The sequence below is a fragment of the Peromyscus eremicus genome, chromosome 1 (assembly GCF_949786415.1).
Source record: "Peromyscus eremicus chromosome 1, PerEre_H2_v1, whole genome shotgun sequence".
NCBI classification, from domain to species: domain Eukaryota; kingdom Metazoa; phylum Chordata; class Mammalia; order Rodentia; family Cricetidae; genus Peromyscus; species Peromyscus eremicus.
The window spans coordinates 189546550-189555146 of NC_081416.1; the positions used below are offsets into that span (position 1 = coordinate 189546550).

Here is an 8597-nt window from a genome sequence, read left to right on the forward strand (position 1 = left end):
AGAAGAGTAAAGACATACACACACACACACACACACACACACACACACACACACACACACACACAACTCAGGCATTACTACTACCACCACCATCAAAACAACAGCAAAATAACAGGAATCAACAATCATTTTTCATTACTATCTCTCAATCTCAATGAGTTCAATTCCACAATAAAATTACACACACTGGTAGAATGGATGTGAAAACAGAATCCATTCATCTGCTTAGGAGACACATCTTTACATCAAGGATAGATTTCACCTTAGGTTAAATAATCAGAACTATATATTCCAAACAAAGGACCTAACAAGCACACAGGTGTAGCTGTTTTAATTTCTGATAAAATATACTTTGAAACAAAATTGATGAGAAGAAATAGACAATGTTACTACATATTCATCAAAGAAATACTCCACCTAGAAGACATGGAAATTCTTAACATTTATGCACTAAAATTAAGGATATGCTAGTACATAAATAAAACACTATTATGTCTTAAGTGACATATTAACTCTCAAATACTGATAGTGGAAGACTACAATGCCCCACTCTCATCAATGGACCAGGCATGCACACAAAAATTAAGCAGAAAAAGGCTGAAGCTTGCTAACATTTAAAAAACAAATGGTTCTAAGAGTTATTTTTGGAACCTTCGACTCAAACATGCACAAAAAATACTTTTTCACAGCAGCTCATCTAAGTTTCTCCAAAATTGACCACATGGTCAGACACAAAGCAAGTATCAACAGATATAAGAAAAACTGAAATAGCACCTTGCATCCTATCTGAGCACCATGGTTATATCTGGAATCAACAACAATAGAAACAGGAGAAAGTTTACAAACCCATGGAAAATACAGGACTAACTACTGAATTAAAAATGAGTTAAGACAGAAATTGAAGACTTGCTAAAGTCGATGGAAAATGAATACAAAGCATACCATAACTGGGTACAAGAAACAGTGAAGACAGTACTGAGAGGAGAGTCCATAGCACTAATTGTCTACATGAAAAAAGTAGAGATAACTTACACTACTAACATAACAGTATACATGAAATCTGTAGAAAAAAGTAGAAATCACACCCAAAATTAGACAGCAAGAAATAATTGAACTCAAGGCTTAAATCAATAAAATAGAAACAAAAACAAATATAAATCCAGGAATCAATGAAAAAAGAGTTTGTTCCATAAGAAAATTGATAAGACTAAAATATCCTTGTCCAAATTAATTAAAGTTGGTGAGAAAAAAAATCCCAAATTAGCAAACTGAAAAAAGAAAAGGAGGACATAACAGCAGACACCAAGGAAATGAAGAAAATTGTGAGGACATAGTTTAAATAACTTGACTCCACTTAACTTAGATAAAGTTAAAGACATGGATAACTTTCTCAATGCATACCACTTACCAAAGTTAAATCAAGATCAGACAAACAACTTAAACAGACCTATAGCTCCTTGTATAATAGAAGCGAACATTTGAGCTCTCAGAACCAAAAAGAAAAAGAAAAACACCTCAGGATCAGACGGTTTCAGTGCAGAATTTTACCAGAATTTCAAAGAAGACCTAACATAAGTACACCTCACATTATTTCTCAAAACATAAAAAAAATATTGTTTTATTCATTGTCCTAACCAAATAAGCATATAACAAATAAAAAGAATTACAGGCCAATTTCCCTCATGAACATAGATGAATATTTTCTCAATATATTCCAAATAGATGGATCCAAGTACACATCAAAATGATCAGTCACTATTATTAACTATGCTTCATCCTAGAAATGCAGGGATGCTTCAACAGGTGAAAATCAGTAAATGCAATCCACCATATAAGCAAACTGAAAGAAAAAAAATCTACAGGATCATCTCATTGAATGCACAAAAGGCCTTTGACAAAATTCAACACCTCATTATGATAGAATTACTGGAGAAATTTGAGATACAAGAGATATACCTCGGCATAATAAAGACAGTTTACAGCCAGCCCAGAACCAACATGAACTTAAATAGAGAGAAAATCATAACAACTCCATGAAAATCTGGAAAAAAAAAACTCGCTCTATGTTGAACTTGGATATTATATTTTTGCTTCATCTAACTATGTTTTAGGTTGTCATATATGATTGTTTTCTCTTAGAAGCCCGTTCTTTTCTTATGAGAGACAGAAAGCCAGTGGATCCAGAGAGCAGGAGATGTCAGAGAACTTGGAAAGAGTAGAGGGAGGGAGGACTATAATCAGGATATATTGTGTGAGAATATATCCTGATTATAATCTATAATCTATAAAAGAAATTTGGGATTTTGTGTCTACTTCCCAGTGCCATGCTAGAATTTTTTTTCTCACTTAAGCAATCCCAGGTCTTGTGAATACTGTCACAATCACTGTAACTTCAAATGTTCACTTGCCCTGTGGTGTTTGGAAAACAATGTTGTCCTCAGTCTATTCAAACACTGGTTTTACACTCTTTCTACAGACCTTCACCAAAGATCTCTATGTTTAGTGAGGATGAATACATTATTTGTCCCATTTATCACCTTCACTTTTTGTCTGCAACTTGATAAGTTGCAGGTTTCTGTTTGAATTGCCATCCACTTCAAAAAGGACGTTCTTTGGTGAGGATTGAGAGGTTCAGTAATCTTTGGTATGTCAATATTTAACTAGGCCTTGTTTTAATACTGTGTCCTTTGGCAGAATACCTAGAGTCTATGAACGATCTTGCCACAGAAATTTAGTCATGTTTATATTTCCAGTCAGGTGTTCCATACCCTAGGATGGACCTTAGATCCAATCAGAAAATGGTTGGTTACAAACATAACTTTCTATTCATTTACCCCCACACAGGCCAGTTGTTACTGTACCTATCATGTTTCACAGTTGGGTGAATGTGATGACTGTATTTCTTCTATGAGATGATTCATAGTTTCCCAGCATGATAAAATCAAACCAGAGGAATTCCATCTTTCAGACGAGTAACTTGGTTTCTGTATATTATATGATTAAGCTTGTGGTGTCTTCAGCAATGGTATTTTACCATTAAATTATGGAGTATCTAATCTTGTACCTTCCCAATATATATGCTAGATAATAAATGTTAAAAATGTATGGTGCGTTCCTCTCAGATTATGATATATTTGGCTTAAAATTCTGGTCCCCATTTCTATTTACTTATTTTTTCCCTGCAGGAGTTATGAGTTTTTACTTCCTTGCAGGTGAATAAATCTTTATCATGTTGGTCTGTGCATTGAGATACATGCATATAAGTTGCATTTTCTTTATTCAGTAATATCTCATTAGGTACCTAAGACAGTTTTTGTGTCTTAAACAGTGCCAAAACAAAAATAAATATGTATCTAAGTGATGTGGTATGTTGATTGAAATACACAGAAGTCCAACACCATCTTCAGGTAGCATGTGCATTTTTCAGTGGTAGTACAAATTTGTTTGGAGCACATGTTTTGCTTTCTGCGTTTACAAATATATGGATCTGCCCATCTCACTCTCTGTCTCTTTCTCTTCCCCCTCTCTCCTTTTCTTTCTCTCTTTCCAATTGCTTTTGTTAATTTTTTATACCCACAAGAATATTCATCATTATCATGACTATAAAATGCACTAAGTTGTGGACTAGTGTACTGGGTCATTATGTTAGCTTTGGTATGGTTCATGTTTCTAATTGTACTTATTTTCATGCTGTTACAATTCTTTAGATGGTACATAAAATTACTTGTTATATATGGGACATGAATAAATATAGGGCTTTAAATTAAAGTAACTAATTTCTAGGGACACGGTGTGTAGTTGGAAGTTTTCCTGTGTGCCTCTCAGTCTGGAGCCACTTAGATCCAAGTAAACACACAGAGGCTTATATTAATTAAAACTGCTTGGCCACTAGCTCAGGCTGACTACTGACACGCTCTTACACTTAAACTCAGACCATTTCTGTTAATCTATCTGTCACCATGTGTTCAGTGGCTTTACCTGTGTGCCATTACATAATGCTTCCTGGAGGGTGGGCAACCCCTGCAACAATGTAATAATGTAAAAAGATTTCTGTTAAGAGATGTGCTCAACTGTGACTGGGATAGTTGCAAGTGTTCCAGGAAGGACCATTGTGACCTTTGTGTAAACTCCACTCACACCCAGATACCCCCTTGAGGTTTTGGGAAGAATGTACATGTGGTCGTGACTGTACCCACTCTGTGATCAGACCATGATCTTGTGAAAAGAAATTGTATGGGAATTGTAATCTTATGGCATTTGTGGGTTTTTCCTTTAAAAACCCCCATATGGCTGCAGTAAGATGTGACTCTTGCTCTCAGGACAAGAGTTTGCCCATCTGTACAGTAGCTTCTTCAATAAACACCTCTTGCTGTTGCATCAACTGGACTGGAGTCTTAGTTCTTGGGGCACCCCCTCAAGAAGGTAGTACCCTGGGTCTGGGGTCTATCATTTGGAGGTCCCACTGAGATTTTTTGGGTGCCCCTGGACCCCCACTCTGCCAGTTGAAGGTAAAAATGACCTCGATCTATGTTTTATGTTATTGTGTCCTTGTCTTTTGTCTGGTTGATTTGGCATCTGTACTCTGTGCCTGTGCGTGAGGTGTGCGCAGGACCTGTATCTGGGACCTGGGAGGGGAGCAGACATGCTCAGACGTCCCCGGGTCCCCCTGTGGAGGTTTCCTCCCGAGTGGTGTGGAGGAAGGAGGTAGACATAGTGTCTCTCCCTCCAGGAGGCAGCGAGGATGCAGGCTGTTCATGGCCACTCCCATCTGAATCTGTGCTTTTGGTTCTGTGGCTGAATCAACCACCGTGCAGACTGTGTCTGTCCTTGTCCTTTTTTTTTTTTTTTGAGTCTGTCTTTTGCCTCTACCTCTCTCTCTCCATATGGGGCAACAACTAACAACCCCCCTAAGTTTGACTTTAGATAACTGGAGAGATGTCCTCTCCTGGGCTCACAATGCCTTTCTGGACGTCAAGAAAAAGAATTGGATCACCTTCTGCTCCTCAGAATGGCTGACCTTTGGGTTTGGCTGGCTGGGGGATGGGACTTTTAACATTGATATTATTTCACAGATGAAGGCTCGAATCTTTGACCGAGGACCACGCACCCAGATCAAGTGCCTTACATTTCAGTCTGGGAGAGTTTCGCCAGAGACCCACCTGCCTGGGTGAAGCCATTTCTAACTGCTTTGCCTGCAACAGCAATGCTGGGACCCAGACCCCCACCTCTCCCTTCTCAAACTTCCCTTTTACCTTTACCCCCAGCTCCCCAACCTTCCCTTGTTCCGCCAGCCCCGGCTGCTCCTCAACCATTTCCAAACTCTCCTACTTCCTCCCTTTACCCCCTTAAGGAAATCTAGCATGAAGAATCTAAAGAAAAGAAACCCCTGGTCCTTCCAGAGGACCAGGGAGATCTACTCATGATGGAATCACCCTCCCTTATGCCAGTCCACTGACCCAGGGAAAGAGAACTCAAAATGGCTCTGGAGGAGAACTCTCCCAGCCCCTCCCCACTCCCAAGCAGCCATCTCAGCTCCCTTCATGATAGGGCTGGGGAGGGAGGAGACACTGGGAAGTCACAGGTCTTTCCCCTTCACTCAGTGTGTGGCCAAAGGCAATACTGGCCATTCTCTGCTTCGGAACTCTATAACTGGAAAACTCATAATCCGTCCTTCTCCCAAAACCCCTAAGCATTAACCAGGCTAATAGAATTTATTCTCCTCACCCACGTCCCCATATGGGAGGATTTTAACCAATTATTACAGGCCCTCCTCACAACCGAAGAGAGACAGCGTGTTATCTTGGAGGCTCGTAAGAATGTGCTGGGGGATGATGGCAGGCCCACTCAACTGCCAAATGAGATTGAGGAAGCCTTCCCCTTGACCCACCCCAACTGGGATTTCAACACCCCTCAAGGTACTCCGTCTTTATCCCCAGATTCTCCTGACAGGTCTCAAAGGAGCAGGTAGACGCCCCAACAATTTGGCAAACGTATGTGCTATAGTTCAAGGGTCAGAGGAAACTCCAGCAGGGTTTCAAGAAAGATTAATGGAAGGATACCACATGTATACTCCCTTTGACCCTCAGGAGCCCAACAGGCAGGCTGAGGTCATAATGTCCTTCATTGGACAATCGGCCCCCGACATCCGCACTAAGTTACAGCGGCTGGAAGGGCTCCAGGGACATACCTTGCCAGACCTAGTAAGAGAAGCTGAAAAGATTTTTAACAAAAGAGAAATGCCGGAAGAAAAAGAGGAAAGATTATGCAGAGAACAGGAACAGAGAGAGGACTTAAGAGATAAAAAGAGAAATAAAGAATTATCTAGAATCATGGCCACTGTAGTCTCAGGAACAGAGCAGAATAAGCCTGGACAGAATAAAAACCTGGGAAACAGGAGGAGGCCGCTGCTGGAACAGGATCAATGTGCTTATTGCAAAGAAAAGGGACACTGGGCCAAAAATTTTCCAGTCCGTATCCAGAAGACAAAAACGTGCAAGCCTGTCCCGGTACTGTCCTTGGAAGAAGATTAGGTGAGTCAGGGCCAGGAGCCTCTCCCTGAGCCCCGGGTAACTCTTAAAGTGGGAGTCCAACCGGTGACCTTTCTGGTTGACACAGGGGCCCAACATTCGGTCCTCACCCAGACCAAGGGGCCTCTGAGCTCCAAAATATCATGGATCCAGGGGGCCACCGGGGGAAGACTATATAAGTGGACTTCAGAGAGAGAGGTCCACTTATCCACGGGAAAAGTCACTCATTCATTCTTGCTAGTACCAACAGTCCATACCCATTACTGGGAAGAGATCTCCTCTCCAAGATAGGAGCCCAAATTCACTTCCAAGAAAAGGGTGTCTCTGTTATAAAGCCCCTCCAGGTACTGACCCTGAGACTGGAGGATGAACACTGGCTACACGAAGCTCCTCCAAAACCCCTCCGAATAGACCCCAAATGGCTCACCAACTACCCCTTGGCATGGGCAGAAATAGCAGGCATGGGACTGGCCACCCAGCAGTGACTGCTGGTGATAACTTTAAAGCCTACCGCCACCCCCATGTCTATCCATCAATATCCCATGGCCAAGGAGGTGAAAGAGGGTGTAAGGCCTCATATCCAGAGACTCTTACAATTGGACATTTTGAAGCCCTGCCAATCGGCATGGAACACCCCCTTGCTGCCAGTCAAGAAACCTGGCACAAATGACTATAGGCCGGTCCAGGACCTGAGAGAGGTAAACAAAAAGACTGAGGACATTCATCCCACTGTACCTAACCCTTACAATTTACTCAGCACCCTGCCTCCAGGACATGTCTGGTACACCGTACTTGATTTAAAAGATGCCTTTTTCTGCTTGAGATTGAGCCCTCAGAGCCAGACCCTTTTTGCCTTTGAATGGAAAGATCCAGAGTCTGGATAATCGGGGCAGGGATTCAAAAATTCCCCCACCTTGTTCGATGAGGCCCTGCATCAAGACCTGGCAGACTTTTGAGTTAACCATCCAGATCTGACCCTCCTCCAATATGTAGATGACCTGTTACTCGCAGCTGAGATGGAACAAGGATGCCTCCAAGGTACCAGGGCCCTGTTGAAAAGACTGGGGGAGCTGGGATATTGGGCCTCAGACAAAAAGGCCCAAATCTGCCAGTGAGAAGTGACTTACTTGGGGTATCTTCTACAAGAGGGCAAGAGATGGCTAACTGAGGGATGTAAAGAGGCCGTGGCTCTCATACCCCCGACCTCTAGCGCTAAGAAGCTGAGAGAGTTCCTAGAGAGTGCAGGCTTCTGCTGCCTCTGGATACCAAGGTTCACAGAAATGTCAGCCCTGCTATACCCCCTCACAAATTCCAATGCTCCCTGTACCTGAGGCGAGAAAGAACAACAAGCCTTTGATAACATCAAGAAGGCTTTATTGTCAGCCCCCACACTGGGCCTCCCGGACATGAAAAAGCCGTTCACCCTGTATGTGGATGAACGAAAAGGGATAGCAAAGGGAGTCCTAACCCCACAATTGGGCCCCTGGAAAAGACCAGTAGCCTACTTTTCCAATAAATTGGATAATGTAGCATCAGGATGGCCTCCTTGTCTCTGCATGATAGCCGCAGTGGCAATCCTGGTCAAGGACTCTGATAAGATCACACTGGGACAACCTCTCACAATAATGACCCCACATGCTATAGAGAGTGATTCGACAGCCCCTGACTGGTGGCTCTCAAATGCAAGAGTCACCCACTACCAGGCTATGCTGCTGAACCCTGAGCAAATCCATTTTGGGACCGTCACTTCCCTCAACCCAGCTACTCTGCTCCCTGAGAGAGGAGCAGAAACTGCAGTGGAACACGACTGTCACCTAGTGTTGGCTGAAACTCACGACACTCGAGAAGATCTGACAGATCATCCACTTGCGAATGTAGACATCAGCTGGTTCACTGATGGGAGCAGCTTTCTACATCAGGGAGAACAGAAGGAAGATGCAGCAGTGGTGGATGGCACCAACGTGATCTGCGCAAGGGCCCTAACCCCTGGGACCTTGGCCCAGGAGGCTGAACTAGTGGCCCTTACACAGGCCCTGAAGACAGCTAGAGGTAAGGCAGTTAATATTTATA

The 8597-nt window shown here is 42.6% G+C and overlaps 1 pseudogene; it reads left to right on the forward strand.

Moving 5' to 3' along the window:
- Positions 1–5476: 5476 nt before the first annotated feature.
- Positions 5477–7012, forward strand: LOC131903710 (uncharacterized; annotated as a pseudogene).
- Positions 7013–8597: the final 1585 nt, after the last annotated feature.